Below are 15,939 nucleotides of genomic sequence, written 5' to 3'. Positions count from 1 at the left end.
AATACGAACTGGAGTCAAAGGCGGCCAAGTGGTATGCCACAATTGATATTGCTAATGCATTCTTCTCAATCCCTCTGGCAGCAGAGTGCAGGCCACAGTTTGCTTTCACATGGAGGGGCGTCCAGTACACCTGGAATCGACTGCCCCAGGGGTGGAAACACAGTCCTACCATTTGCCATGGACTGATTCAGACTGTACTGGAACAGGGAGAAGCTCCAGAACACCTTCAATACATTGATGACATCATTGTGTGGGGCAGCACAGCAGAAGAAGTTTTTGAGAAAGGTGAGAAAATAGTCCAAATCCTTCTGAAAGCTGGTTTTGCCATAAAACAAAGTAAGGTGAAGGGACCTGCACGAGAAATCCAGTTCTTAGGAATTAAATGGCAAGACGGTCGTCGTCAGATTCCAATGGATGTGATCAACAAAATAGCAGCCATGTCTCCACCAACTAGCAAAAAGGAAACACAAGCTTTCTTGGGCGTTGTGGGTTTTTGGAGAATGCATATTCCAAATTACAGTCTGATCGTGAGCCCTCTCTATCAAGTGACCCGGAAAAAGAATGATTTCAAATGGGGCCCTGAGCAACGACAAGCCTTTGAACAGATTAAACGAGAAATAGTCCATGCAGTAGCTCTTGGGCCAGTCCGGGCAGGACAAGATGTAAAAAATGTGCTCTACACTGCAGCCGGGGAGAATGGCCCTACCTGGAGTCTCTGGCAGAAAGCACCTGGGGAGACCCGGGGTCGACCCCTAGGGTTTTGGAGTCGGGGATACAGAGGGTCTGAAGCCCGCTATACTCCAACTGAAAAAGAGATATTGGCAGCATATGAAGGGGTTCGAGCTGCTTCAGAAGTGGTTGGTACTGAAGCACAGTTGCTCCTGGCACCCCGACTGCCAGTGCTGGGCTGGATGTTCAAAGGAAACATCCCCTCTACACACCATGCAACTGATGCTATGTGGAGTAAATGGGTTGCACTGATCACCCAGCGGGCTCGAGTAGGAAACCCCAGTCGCCCAGGAATCTTGGAAGTGATTATGGACTGGCCAGAAGGCAAAGATTTTGGATTATCACCAGAGGAGGAGGTGACACGTGCTGAAGAAGCCCCACTGTATAACAAACTGCCAGAAGATGAGAAGCAATATGCCCTGTTCACTGATGGGTCCTGTCGCCTTGTGGGAAAGCACCGGAGATGGAAGGCTGCTGTATGGAGTCCTACACAACAAGTAGCAGAAACTGCTGAAGGAGAAGGTGAATCGAGCCAGTTTGCAGAGGTAAAGGCCATCCAGCTGGCCTTAGACATCGCTGAACGGGAAAAGTGGCCAGTGCTCTATCTCTGTACTGACTCCTGGATGGTGGCAAATGCCTTGTGGGGCTGGCTGCAGCAATGGAAGCAAAGCAACTGGCAGCGCAGAGGCAAACCCATCTGGGCTGCCACATTGTGGCAAGATATTGCTGCCCGGGTAGAGAAACTGGTTGTAAAGGTACGGCATGTGGATGCTCACGTCCCCAAGAGTCGGGCCACTGAAGAACATCGAAACAACCAGCAGGTAGATCGGGCTGCCAAGATTGAAGTGGCTGAGGTGGATCTGGACTGGCAGCATAAGGGTGAACTATTTCTAGCTCGGTGGGCCCATGACACCTCAGGCCATCAAGGGAGAGATGCAACATACAGGTGGGCTCGTGATCGAGGGGTGGACTTGACCATGGATATTATTGCACAGGTTATCCACGAATGTGACACATGCGCTGCAATCAAGCAAGCGAAGCGGGTAAAGCCTCTGTGGTATGGGGGACGATGGCTGAAATATAAATATGGGGAGGCCTGGCAAATTGACTATATCACACTCCCACAGACCCGCCAAGGCAAGCGCCATGTGCTTACAATGGTAGAAACAACGACTGGCTGGCTGGAAACATATCCTGTCCCCCACGCCACTGCCCGGAACACTATCCTGGGTCTTGAGAAACAAGTCCTGTGGCGACATGGCACCCCAGAGAGGATTGAGTCAGCCAATGGGACTCATTTCCGAAATAGCCTCATAGACACCTGGGCCAAAGAGCACGGCATTGAGTGGGTGTATCACATCCCCTATCACGCACCAGCCTCTGGGAAAATTGAAAGGTACAATGGACTGTTAAAAACCACACTGAGAGCAATGGGGGGTGGGACATTCAAGCACTGGGATACACATTTAGCAAAAGCCACGTGGTTAGTCAACACGAGGGGATCTGCCAACCGAGCTGGCCCTGCCCAGTCAGAAATCCTACATACTGTGGAAGGGGATAGAGTCCCTGTAGTGCACACAAAAAGTATGCTGGGCAAAACAGTCTGGGTTCTTCCTGCCTCTGGCAAAGGCAAACCCATTCGTGGGATTGTTTTTGCTCGAGGACCTGGGTGCACTTGGTGGGTGATGCGGGAGGATGGAGAAATCCGATGTGTGCCTCAAGGGGATTTGATTTTGGGTGAAAACAGTCAATGAACTGAATGGCACAATGTGAACTGCTATATAATATTGTGTGTCACCTCTGTGTTGTATCAATGATATCAGAGTACGAGCCTCCCAACCCATGGAAGATCAACTATGAAACAAGCCGTGCAGCAGTGATGGAACGATGACTGACTCGGTATGCAGCAACCCAACGCCACACACCATCTCTCCCACCCGGAAAGACTGATACAACAGATGGAGCCCAGAGTCATGGACTGCGTGAACTCAATGGACATTTTAATGGACATTTTACAGGGAAGATCCATGAACTAAGGGAATGATGTCTGTGTATTATGTTAAAGGATGGGAAGGGGAGGGGTGGTGGTTGGTACGGTTGTATTGCATCATATGGGACCTGGGCATGGTGTAAGTGGTATGGAATAAGGGGTGGAGAATGTGCTGGTTTTGGCTGAGAAGGGGTTAATTCTCCTCACTGTGGGGGTCAGCTACCTTTCCAGCTTCCCGCGCTCTGCCGCGTGGCGTGGCAGGGGGGGCTGGGAGGGGCAGGGCCATGGTGGGGGCGGCTGACCCCGACTGGCCAATGGCAGGTTCATTCCATACCATGTGACACCATGACCAGTATATTGAGGGGGGGCAGTGGCAGCGCGCGGGCGGCGCGGCGTCGGGTCGGCGGGCGGCGAGCGGCTGCGGCGCGTGCGGTTTGTTCCGGCGGTTCGTTCCCCCTCTCCCCTCCCTTCCCCCCTCCCCCGGGGCTTTGCGCCTCTCGTTGTTCTCCTTTACATTGCATTTCTACTGTTGTTTCTTTTAATTTTCATTATTAAACTGTTCTTATCCCAACCCACGAGCGTTACCCTTCTGATTCTCTCCCCCATCTACCGGTGGGGGAGTGAGCGAGCGACTGTGTGGGACTGAGCTGCCGCTAAACCACGACACCAGTACGTCCCAGTTCCCTCCCAGTCCGTCCCAATCCCCTCCCAGTACATCCCAGTAAATCCCAGCTCGCTCCCAGTACATCCCAGTACATCGCAGTACATTCCAGTTCCATTCCTGTACATCCCAATACATCCCCGTTCCATGCCAGTACATCCCAGTTTCCTACCAGTTCATCCCCGTACATCCCAATTCCCTCCCGGTTCACTACCACTTCTTTCCCAGTTCCGTCCCATTACATCCCAGTTCCGTCCCATTACATCCCAGTACATCCCAGTTCCCTCCCAGTACATCCCAGTTCCCTCCCAGTACTGGGAGGGACCTAGGATATACTGGGAGGCACTACAATGTGCGGGGATGCCCAGGGATGTACCGTGGAGGAACTGGGATGTACAGGCTTGTACTGGGTTGTACCGGGTGGAACTGGCAGGGATTTGGGATGTACCAGGATCTACTGGGATGTACTGGGATGTACTGGGAGGGAAGTGTTATGTACTGACGGGAACTGGGACGTACTGGGATGTGCTGGGAGGGAACTGTGAAGTACTGGGATGTGCTTAGAGGGAACTGGGATGTACTGGGATGGAACTGGGATGTACTGGGAGGTAACTGCTGTGTACTGGGCAGAAATTGGGAGGGAACTGGGAGGTACAGGGAGTGAACTGGGAGGGAACTGGTATGTAGTAGGATGTACTGGGAGGGAACTGGGACGGACTGGGAGGGAACTGGGATGTACTGGGAGGGGATTGGGACGGACTGGGAGGAAACTGGAATTTCCCAGTTGACACCCACTTCCCTCCCAGTGCCTCTCAGTATATCCCAGTTTCCTCCAAGTATATCCCAGTTTCCCAGTATATCCCAGTAAATCCCAGTTTGCTCCCAGTACATCACAGTACATCGCAGTACATTCCAGTTCCGTTCCTGTACATCCCAATACATCCCTGTTCCATGCCAGTACATCCCAGTTTCCTACCAGTTCATCCCCGTACATCCCAATTCCCTCCCGGTTCGCTGCCACTTCTTTCCCAGTGCCTCTCAATACATCCCAGTACATCCCAGTTCCCTCCCAGTACATCCTAGTTCCCTCCCAGTACTGGGAGGGACCTGGGATGTACTGGGAGGCACTACAATGTGCGGGGATGCCCTGGGATGTACTGTGGAGGAACTAGGATGTACAGGCTTGTACTGGGTTGTACCGGGTGGAACTGGCAGGGATTTGGGATGTACCAGGATCTACTGGGATGTACTGGGAGGTAACTGTTATGTACTGGGAAGGAACAGGGAGGGAACTGGGATGTACTGGTAGGGAACTGGGATGTACTGGGAGGGAACTGGGACGTACTGTGAGGACACTGGGATGTACTGGTATGTACTGGGAGGGAAGTGTTATGTACTGAGGGGAACTGGGACGTACTGGGATGTACTGGGAGGGAACTGTGAAGTACTGGGATGTACTGGGAGTGAACTGGGAGGGAACTGGTATGTAGTAGGATGTACTGGGTGGGAACTGGGATGTACCAGGATGTACTGGGATGTACTGGGAGGGAACTGGTATGTACTGGGAGGGAACTGGGATGTACTGGGATGTAGTGGGAGGGAACTGGGAGGGAACTGGGATGTACTGGGAGGGAACTGGTATGTACTGGGAGGGAACTGGGATGTACTGGGACATACTGGCAGGGAACTGGGATGTACTGGGAGGGGATTGGGACGGACTGGGAGGGGACTGGGATGTACTGGGCTGCACTGGTAGGGAACTGGGATGTACTGGGAGGAAACTGGAATGTCCCAGTTGACACCCACTTCCCTCCCAATGCCTCCCAGTATATCCCAGTTTCCTCCCAGTATATCCCAGTTTCCTCCCAGTACATCCCAGTAAATCCCAGCTCGCTGCCAGTACATGCCAATACATCGCTGTACATTCCAGTTCTGTTCCTGTACATCCCAATACATCCCCGTTCCATGCCAGTACATCCCAGTTCCCTGCCAGTTCATCCCCGTACATCCCAATTCCCTCCCGGTTCACTACCACTTCTTTCCCAGTGCCTCCCAATACATCCCAGTTCCGTCCCATTACATCCCAGTACATCCCAGTTCCCTCCCAGTACGTCCCAGTTCCCTCCCAGTACATCCCAGGTCCCTCCCAGTCCTGGGAGGGAACTGGGATGTACTGGGAGGCACTACAATGTGCGGGGATGCCCTGGGATGTACTGTGGAGGAACTAGGATGTACAGGCTTGTACTGGGTTGTACCGGGTGGAACTGGCAGGGATTTGGGATGTACCAGGATCTACTGGGATGTACTGGGATGTACTGGGAGGTAACTGTTATGTACTGGGAGGGAACTGGGAGGGAACTTGGATGTACTGGGAGGGAACTGGGATGTACTGTGAGGACACTGGGATGTACTGGGATGTACTGGGAGGGAAGTGTTATGTACTGAGGGGAACTGGGACGTACTGGGACGTGCTGGGAGGGAACTATGAAGTATTGGGATATACTTAGAGGGAACTGGGATGTACTGGGAGGGACCTGGGAGTGAACTGGGAGGGAACTGTGAAGTACTGGGATGTACTTAGAGGGAACTGGGATGTACTGGGAGGGAACTGGTATGTACTGGGTGGAAAGTGTTGGGAATTGGGATTTACTGGGAGGGAACTGGGATGGACTGGGAGGGAACTGGGATGTAGTGGGACATACTGGGAGGGAACTGGGATGTACTGGGGTGTACTGGGAGGGAACTGTTATGTACTGGGGGGAACTGGGATGTACTGGGAGTGAACTGTGAAGTACTGGGATGTACTTAGAGGGAAGTGGGAGGGAACTTGGATGTAGTGGGAGGGAACTGGGATTTACTTGGAGGAAAGTGGCATGTACTGGGATGTACTGGAATGGAACTGGGAGTGAACTGTGTGTGAACTGTGAGGGAACTGGGATGTACTGTGAGGGAACTGGGATGTACTGGGATGTACTGGGACGGACTGGGAGGGAACTGGGATGTACTGGGAGGGATCTGGGATGTACTGGGCTGCACTGGTAGGGAACTGGGATGTACTGGGAGGAATCTGGAATGTCCCAGTTGACACCCACTTCCCTCCCAGTGCCTCCCAGTATATCCCAGTTTCCTCCCAGTACATCCCAGTAAATCCCAGTTCGCTCCCAGTACATCCCAGTACATCGCAGTACATTCCAGTTCCATTCCTGTACATCCCAATACATCCCCGTTCCATGCCAGTACATCCCAGTTCCCTACCAGTTCATCCCCGTACATCCCAATTCCCTCCCGGTTCACTACCACTTCTTTCCCAGTTCCGTCCCATTACATCCCAGTTCCGTCCCATTACATCCCAGTACATCCCAGTTCCCTCCCAGTACATCCCAGTTCCCTCCCAGTACTGGGAGGGACCTGGGATGTACTGGAAGGCACTACAATGTGCGGGGATGCCCTGGGATGTACTGTGGAGGAACTAGGATGTACAGGCTTGTACTGGGTTGTACCGGGTGGAACTGGCATGGATTTGGGATGTACCAGGATCTACTGGGATGTACTGGGATGTACTGGGAGGGAAGTGTTATGTACTGAGGGGAACTGGGACGTACTGGGATGTGCTGGGAGGGAACTGTGAAGTACTGGGATGTGCTTAGAGGGAACTGGGATGTACTGGGAGGGAACTGTGAAGTACTGGGATGTACTGGGATGGAACTGGGATGTACTGGGAGGTAACTGCTGTGTACTGGGAAGGAATTGGGAGGGAACTGGGATGTACAGGGAGTGAACTGGGAGGGAACTGGTATGTAGTAGGATGTACTGGGAGGGAACTGGGACGGACTGGTAGGGAACTGGGACGGACTGGGAGAGATCTGGGATGTACTTTGACATACTGGTAGGGAACTGGGATGTACTGGTAGGGATCTGGAATGTCCCACTTGACACCCACTTCCCTCCCAGTGCCTCCCAGTATATCCCAGTTTCCTCCCAGTACATCCCAGTAAATCCCAGTTCGCTCCCAGTACATCCCAGTACATCGCAGTACATTCCAGTTCCGTTCCTGTACATCCCAATACATCCCCGTTCCATGCCAGTACATCCCAGTTCCCTACCAGTTCATCCCCGTACATCCCAATTCCCTCCCGGTTCACTACCACTTCTTTCCCAGTTCCGTCCCATTACATCCCAGTTCCGTCCCATTACATCCCAGCACATCCCAGTTCCCTCCCAGTACATCCCAGTTCCCTTCCAGTACATCCCAGGTCCCTCCCAGTACTGGGAGGGAACTGGGATGTACTGGGAGGCACTACAATGTGCGGGGATGCCCTGGGATGTACTGTGGAGGAACTAGGATGTACAGGCTTGTACTGGGTTGTACCGGGTGGAACTGGCAGGGATTTGGGATGTACCAGGATCTACTGGGATGTACTGGGAGGTAACTGTTATGTACTGGGAAGGAACAGGGAGGGAACTGGGATGTACTGGTAGGGAACTGGGATGTACTGGGAGGGAACTGGGACGTACTGTGAGGACACTGGGATGTACTGTTATGTACTGGGAGGGAAGTGTTATGTACTGAGGGGAACTGGGACGTACTGGGATGTACTGGGATGGAACTGTGAAGTACTGGGATGTACTGGGAGTGAACTGGGAGGGAACTGGTATGTAGTAGGATGTACTGGGTGGGAACTGGGATGTACCGGGAGGGAACTGGGATGTACTGGGAGGGAACTGGTATGTACTGGGAGGGAACTGGGATGTACTGGGATGTAGTGGGAGGGAACTGGGAGGGAACTGGGATGTACTGGGAGGGAACTGGGATGTACTGGGAGGGAACTGGGATGTACTGGGACATACTGGCAGGGAACTGGGATGGACTGGGAGGGGATTGGGACGGACTGGGAGGGAACTGGGATGTACTGGGCTGCACTGGTAGGGAACTGGGATGTACTGGGAGGAAACTGGAATGTCCCAGTTGACACCCACTTCCCTCCCAGTTTCCTCCCAGTATATCCCAGTTTCCTCCCAGTATATCCCAGTTTCCTCCCAGTACATCCCAGTAAATCCCAGTTTGCTCCCAGTACATCGCAGTACATTCCAGTTCCGTTCCTGTACATCCCAATACATCCCCGTTCCATGCCAGTACATCCCAGTTCCCTACCAGTTCATCCCCATACATCCCAATTCCCTCCCGGTTCACTACCACTTCTTTCCCAGTTCCGTCCCATTACATCCCAGTTCCGTCCCATTACATCCCAGTACATCCCAGGTCCCTCCCAGTACATCCCAGTTCCCTTCCAGTACATCCCAGGTCCCTCCCAGTACTGGGAGGGACCTGGGATGTACTGGGAGGCACTACAATGTGCGGGGATGCACAGGGATGTACCGTGGAGGAACTAGGATGTACAGGCTTGTACTGGGTTGTACCGGGTGGAACTGGCATGGATTTGGGATGTACCAGGATCTACTGGGATGTACTGGGAGGTAACTGTTATGTACTGGGAAGGAACTGGGAGGGAACTGGGATGTACTGGTAGGGAACTGGGATGTACTGTGAGGGAACTGGGACGTAGTGTGAGGACACTGGGATGTACTGTTATGTACGGGGAGGGAAGTGTTATGTACTGAGGGGAACTGGGACGTACTGGGATGTGCTGGGAGGGAACTGTGAAGTACTGGGATGTACTTAGAGGGAACTGGGATGTACTGGGAGGGAACTGTGAAGTACTGGGATGTACTGGGATGGAACTGGGATGGAACTGGGATGGAACTGGGAGGGAACTGGTATGTAGTAGGATGTACTGGTTGGGAACTGGGATGTACCAGGATGTACTGGGATGTACTGGGAGGGAACTGGTATGTACTGGGAGGGAACTGGGATGTACTGGGATGTACTGGGAGGGAACTGGGATGTACTGTGAGGGAACTGGGATGTACTGGGACATACTGGCAGGGAACTGGGATGTACTGGGAGGGAATCGGGATGTAATGGGAGGGAACTGGGATGTATTGGGAGGGAAGTGTTATGTACCAAGGGGGAACCGGGACGTACTGGGATGTAGTGGGAGTGAACTGTGAAGTACTGGGATGTACTGTGAGGGAACTGGGATGTACTGGGAGGGAACTTTGAAGTACTGGGATGTACTTAGAGGAAACTGGGAGGCAACTGGCATGTACTGGGATGTACTGGAATGGAACTGGGAGTGAACTGTGTGTGAACTGGGAGGGAACTGGGATGTACTGTGAGGGAACTGGGATGTACTGGGACGGACTGGGAAGGAACTGGGACGGACTGGGAGGGATCTGGGATGTACTGGGCTGCACTGGTAGGCAACTGGGATGTACTGGGAGGGAACTGGGATGTACTGGGCGTCGCTGGGAGGGAGCTGGGATGTACTGGGATCCATACTGTGTGGCATGTTGGTCATTACTGGGACGCACTGGTCTATACGCGCGGGCTGATATCTGACCCCTCTGGCCCCACCCACCTTTGCGACAGGCCCCGCCCCCTGGCGAGGGCCTGGTGGGGTGGGGCCGTGCTCGTGTGCTCCCCAGCATCCCCAGTTAGCAACAGGTCCCACCCCCTGGTGACAGCCTGGGGGTGTTGCTGGTGCTGCCTGGCCCCACCCTCCATAGCAACAGGCCCTGCCCTTGGTGATGGCTCCAGGGGCATTGCCAGCGTCCCTTTGGACACACCCCCTTAGTGACAGGCCCCACCCCCCGGCAACGGCCCGGGGGGCGGTGCCGGCTCTCTCCCCTTAGCGACAGGCCCCACCCCCCGGCAACGGCCCGGGGGGCGGTGCCGGCTCTCTCCCCTTAGCGACAGGCCCCGCCCCCCGGCAACAGCCCGAGCCTGTGTTTGCTCCGCTCGGGGGGCTCGGTTTGGGTGTTTTCTCTCCCCCCTCCCTCCCGTGCCGGGAACTCCAGGCGGCTCTCGTACGGCTCCCGGGGCCTTCACCCCCCGGGGGGCTCGGCCCGCCCCTTTCGCGGGGCGCTGTGGGAAGGGCGGGGGCGGGGCCCGGGGGTGGAAGAGCCCCGGCTCTGGCCCTGGGCTTCTCTGGCGTCGGTGCTCCCGTGTTCCCTCGGGCGGTCGCAGCTTTGGGGCTGTCTCAGCCCCCCGGGCAGGCGTGCTCTGGCGTTTAGAGAAGCGGAGGCGTTGCCTGAGGTAAGGATTCCAGAGCTTGGCACTCTTTGGCGGCATCTGTACTAGAAAGGTCCCTTGTGGCCTGCTTTGCTTTTTTTCTCCCAGGATGCTGTTTTGGGCGCTGAGGGGGCGGTGAGACGGGTTAGTGGTATGGTGTTCTGTTTGGGGTTTGGTTTTTGCTTTGCTGTTTTTTTTCCCCTCGTGAGATCATTTTATTGTGCTGCTGCAATTCCTGTCTTTACTGAACCCGGAACCTTGGGGGTTTTCACTAGTTGTGCCGTTCACTGTTTCAGGTGTTGCCTTGGCCTCTCAACAGCCGTGGCACAACCTGCAGCGATGCTGCCTCTCCAGGCCCCCGCAGGCCCCGCTTTCTTGTCCAGCCAGGCGGGAAAGCGTGGTTGTTGCAGAAACAGCTACGCCCTGCGACTCCTCCTCAGGTTGTTGGCTCGGCCCCAACAGCGTACAGGCTGCTGAGGTCACCGCCTCCGCGCGGGACGCAGGCGGCCCGGAGAGCTTTACCCCGCGCCATTTCCGTCCCCTCTGGGCAGCAGCGGAGCTGCCGCCGCTTCAGGCGGCCGCTTTCTCGAGGGCGAGGAGCTGGGATGACAACGGGCCGCTGCAGACTCTGGTCAGGGTAAGAGGCTGTTCCCTGGGGAGCCGGCGCAGGGGGAGCGGAGGTACGCACGGGCACTTGTCGGTGCCCCTGGCCGGTAAAGGGAAGGTTAAATTGTTAGAGTGCAAATAAATACATATTATTTAGGGAGGAGTCGTGACTAAATTTAATCACACCTATTACTGAACAAACCAGGCAGTCATTATTCCTAATCTGTAGTTAAAAAAAATAAAGGCAGTCCTTTTTTATGCCATAAATAGAGTTGCGAGTCATTAATAGCTCAATCTAAATACAGCCGTTACTAAATCAACTGCAGGCATTAATGACTCCTGATCAGAAACAAAATAAGGAAATTTTCGAATCTAGAATGAAAATCGACCCGGAAAGCTAAATTGGGAGCGGGTAGTACTGAAATTGTAACAGGGCTGTTAGAAAGTTCAGAGGCAGCGACAGCTCCTGCTTCCAACCCAAGCAGTAAACGAAGCTTTAGGTTCTTAAATGAAGAGAAATAAAGGTGAGCTGTTAAACAGTGGCTGGGGTCAAGCGTAGCTATTAAGAAAATTTGCAGGTACGGGTGATTCCTGAGCAGAACTAACAATTCCAGAAGATTTAGATTTAAAAACTACAGAGCTAATGGAGTGCCACAACCGCCCGGATGTAACTGCAGCCGCTTTGGGGGAATGCCCCAGCCCCCCCAGCCACCGCTATTAATTACTGCCAAGGAGAGCGAAAGTGAAAGTAGAAGCAGTGCAGGTGAAGTGTGAGCAGTACGCTTTTTCCTAAGTCATCTCTTCGTGTCAGGAGAGGAAAGAAAATGGAAAGAAGATGTTTGCAGGGGGTCTGTGCTGGGTTACCTGCGCGTCTCTTCCGTGCGTCCTTGAGGAGACATTTAGCTCCTGTTGGGCGCTCGCAGGTGGAGACAGGGCGAGCTGGAGGCAGGATCGGTGCCGGCACTGATAAAGGGATGGGCAACGAGCGGAGAGAAGAGGGGGCAAGGGCTGAAAAAGGGTCACCGGTTCTGCAGGGAAGGCAGCGGGATGTGACTCGGCAACCGCTCTGACGAGCGCAGGGTCATTCGCTGCGATGAAGTCAGGGTCTGCGGCTGGCCCGGAGAGGCAGCAGAAATCCCAAACTCTTTGCAGGGGTACCGGCCAGATTAGGGCAACACCTGAACAGTAAAACCGTTTAGGGGAAGCAGAGCTGGGCTGCACCGCGTGGCCAACCTCCCTCTTCTCCGTGAGTCCCAAAGGGGCAGCTCCAAGAATGTGCTGAGAATTCATCCCTTGCGCTAAAAATGAGACGCAAGTAGCACCCACCCGTGAATTTTATTTTCTCTCTCGCTCTGCGGCTCCTGCCTGCTTGTCTCTCCTCAGTGCTCACCTGCACCTGTGCTCGGATGGGGCAGCTGAGGGAAGGTGCTGCCATCTCCCCAGCCCCGGCGGACCGCCCCTCAGCTGTGTCCTCTGTCAGGGAGCGTCGTCATCTCTCCTGCCTCCCAGAGCGTGTCCTGTAGTGGCAGACGCGCGGGCTTTTCCCTGCACGCGCATACGGGAAGGGAAGGGAAGGGAAGGGAAGGGAAGCACAGTGAGAGCTGGGCTTGTCAAAGAGTAATGGGGGTGGTGGGAAGCGTAGCTAGAACCGGAGAGCTACAGCGCAAAAGCGAAGCGGACGGGACACAAAAGTAAAATGGTGCACAGGAATGCTGAGGCGAGAACTCCCGCAGCACACAGGAAATCAGTGTCAGAATCTATTGTCTTCTGACTGCCAAATTAAAAATAATGGCACGCTTTGCAACGCTAAGCTCGCTCTAATCGTCTGAACTGTTTCTTTCCAACCCCCACCGCCCCCAGCACACCGCTCAGCCTCCTCAGCCTGAAATGCCTTGTTTTCCTTCTTTTTTTTTTTTTTTAATGACAGGGCAACTTCTGTTCCCGAGGTGGTGCCTACGGTACAGCTATCTCTTCGAAGACAGTTTGGTTTAGGTCAGAGAATGTTGAGCCTGGACTGAATCAGCCTCTGTTTCTATTTCTGGAAATCGTCGGTCCTGTGCATCAAGCCCGGAAAAAAGGAAATATGAACCAAAGGACGTGGGGCCTGCAGGGCTAGGAAATTATTTGAGAAGAGGTTCAGTGGGGAAATGACTCTTTGTCTGTGGGGCGTCCAGGCAAGCAACCCAGCTGCTAGAAAGCGGCGCTGTCCCCAGGATGGCCTCGGCGGTCCCGTTGGAGTCAGGACAACAAGGACAAGGCAGGGTGAAGCATCTGGCCTGCCGTGTGGAACGTGACTGTACAAAGCACGTGTGATGCACTGCAAGTTTACTTGTTTAAACTGTGAGTTAAAGAAGGTGTGCGGTTGCTTTGTAAACAGCCGACGCTCTAAAGCTACACCCATCTAATTGCTAGCTGTATTAAATCTATCGTATTGCTGTTTCTGCATTAAAAAAAGTAACAAACCAACACACCTATGTAAGCACTTCTAAGTACAACGGAAAACCACTGTTTAACGCGTGGCATGTGTGGGTTGTTTTTTTGGGGTGGGAGGGTGGGGTGTATGACAAAAACCTGCGAGAGACACACGCACATATGCACATGTCATGTTTAGCGCTCACCTAAACCCAAAAAAGAAAATCCACTCTTTATTTTGCAGCATTAGCATTAGCTTCCAGCGCACAGCCTGAGCGCACACCTCTGCTCTCACCGTCTGCTCCCTCTTCAACCGTGTGTGGCTGTCATCAGCTTGCACAGGCTTTGCTCGTGCAAGTTTCCGCGACAGCTTACGAGAAGGCAGGGAAACAAACCCAGCAAGACGCGTAGTGCCTTCCTCTATGGGCTCCGTCCAGCCTTTGTTAAAATGAGCAGAAAAGAAATCTGCTGCTGCCTTTACCCTGACTGACTCTTACAGAGAGCATCTGACTTGACCCGCAGCAAAGTGATGCCCCAGGCAGCAGCACGTATTGGCGCGGACCGCGGTTTCACCCACCTGTTTTACTGCGCCGGTCCTTTCCCACGGCCGATGCCGCAGATGTGGCGCGCCCCACCCCCAAACCTCTTTACGAGGGTTCCCTGGGCTCTGCAAGTCGCCTGCTGGACGTGTTGCTGATTCAGGCACGGGCAAAGTCAGCTTCTTCGCTGGCCTCGGGCCAGGGCAGCCCCGTACTTGAGGGAAACTCAGAATATCTCCAGCGAGATCTCACCGGGAGGCTGGGACCTCGTCAGTAGGGGAGAAAGCCAAGCGACTGACACTGAAAGGGAGCTCTTTGCTAGGCTGTAGATCGTAAAGTTAACAAAGAAAACAAACCTGCCTTTTTAAAAATGCCCTCTTTTGAGTCTGCCACATTTGATACGGATTTTTTAAATTGCAGGGTATATCTCCTACAGGCCTCATGCAAAGGGAAGTGAGTACCTCTGGCTCTCAGGACAAGGGGGTCCCTCAGGAGCCCAGGTGCTCACGCCAGCCGGCATCTGGCACAGCACAGGGCAGGAGCTTTGGCAGTAGTACGTGAGCTGAGAATGAGAGTTAGGCAGCACTGCGCGCTTCTCCTGTGAGCCGCCGAGGCTCACGCGCTGTACCTTCCACAAATAAAAGGCCAGAAGAGTCAGCATTTCTGCTAGTTCCAGCCTCATCCGTACCCTCGTCGGTGTAGCTGTAAGCAAGCGTCCCGTAGCGACTGGGAGCGTGGCAGCTGGGCTTCCTGCGCTGCCTTAGGTTGTGCCCTTGGAGAGACCCTTCTCCGAGCCCCGGGCTGGGTGGGCTGCGGTGCCGTTCAACGCTGAATAGGCACGAAGGCCTGTAAACAAAATGTATTTATATCGCACCCATACCCGGCAGCCAACCGCCGCTTTATTTATGTATTCTGCACCTCCTGCCGACGCTTTTAAACTTAGCCGCTATTGCCGCAGTTTTCACTGACGGGGCAGGGGGCTGCCACGCTGCAGGGGGAGTGTCTGGGTGTCCCCCACGGACACAGACGTCCTCAGCTGGGTAGGGACAGGGTGAGAGCTGGAACAACTCTGCTGACATGTAAGGGCCGTCCCAGGGCAAGGCTCCTGGGTCTGGGGGCTGAAAGGCGAGCCACGCTGGGTGGTTGGTGTGGGAGTTGTGGAGCAAGTAGGGGGAAAAAAAACCAACAAGAAAAAACCATCCAAATGTTTCACAGCAGGTAGAAAGCTAGGCAGAAAGCAAACTGAATGCTGTAAAGACAAAAGCCGAAAGCCGGCTATGGACTGTACAAAAAGAGTCAGTGCCACGGAAAGAGGTTATTTCTTCAACTGACCATAGGAGGCTTTTTGTGAGAAAACACAACACCTTTCTGCTACGGCGCGGTACCGCAGCAGTAATGGGCCAGAACGTGCGAGCGCCTTTGGCAGGATCGGTAACGGCCGGGGCACGGCCGAACGGCCAGCCCACCTTCCGCACAAGGAAAACACCATTCCCCTGGAACGCCACGCAGACCCAGGACGGGTAAGGCGGAGGCCGAGCCCAGGCGCCCCCATTGCCAAGGACCACCTTGGCCTTGCAGCGTCTCATGCTTCGGGGTGTTTTGCAGGCCGTGGCTAAGCTCAGGCCCCCTGCTCGTGGCTGCCCCCGGTCGCCCGGCGCCGGTCGGGCCCCAGCCCCCAGCGCGGTGCGGCGCAGGGCAGTGACCCAGCAGGGCGGCCCCACGGGCCCCAGCCCCCCACCCCCCCCCGCCTGCGGCCAGGCCCCGCGGCCGCCGGCCCCTTCCTCCTCTGCCCGCTCCCGTCGCAGACGGCTCGGTATGTGTCACGAGCGGCAGCCCCGTTCAGCAGCTCTCGGAGGGCGCGCGGCTCTGC

At 54.6% G+C, this 15,939-nt stretch overlaps 1 long non-coding RNA gene across 1 annotated transcript; it reads left to right on the top strand.

Moving 5' to 3' along the window:
• The first annotated feature begins 10,403 nt into the window (after positions 1 to 10,403).
• LOC142048069 (uncharacterized) lies at positions 10,404 to 13,606 on the top strand. Its single transcript, XR_012657390.1, has 3 exons — positions 10,404 to 10,536; positions 10,809 to 11,149; positions 13,046 to 13,606. It is a non-coding gene; the product is annotated as an uncharacterized LOC142048069 (long non-coding RNA).
• The last annotated feature ends 2,333 nt before the right edge of the window (positions 13,607 to 15,939 follow it).

This window comes from Phalacrocorax aristotelis, chromosome 24, assembly GCF_949628215.1.
Source record: "Phalacrocorax aristotelis chromosome 24, bGulAri2.1, whole genome shotgun sequence".
Taxonomy (NCBI): Eukaryota; Metazoa; Chordata; class Aves; order Suliformes; family Phalacrocoracidae; genus Phalacrocorax; species Phalacrocorax aristotelis.
The sequence above is the reverse complement of the archived record's forward strand: the minus strand, read 5'-3'. Positions and strand labels throughout refer to the sequence as shown.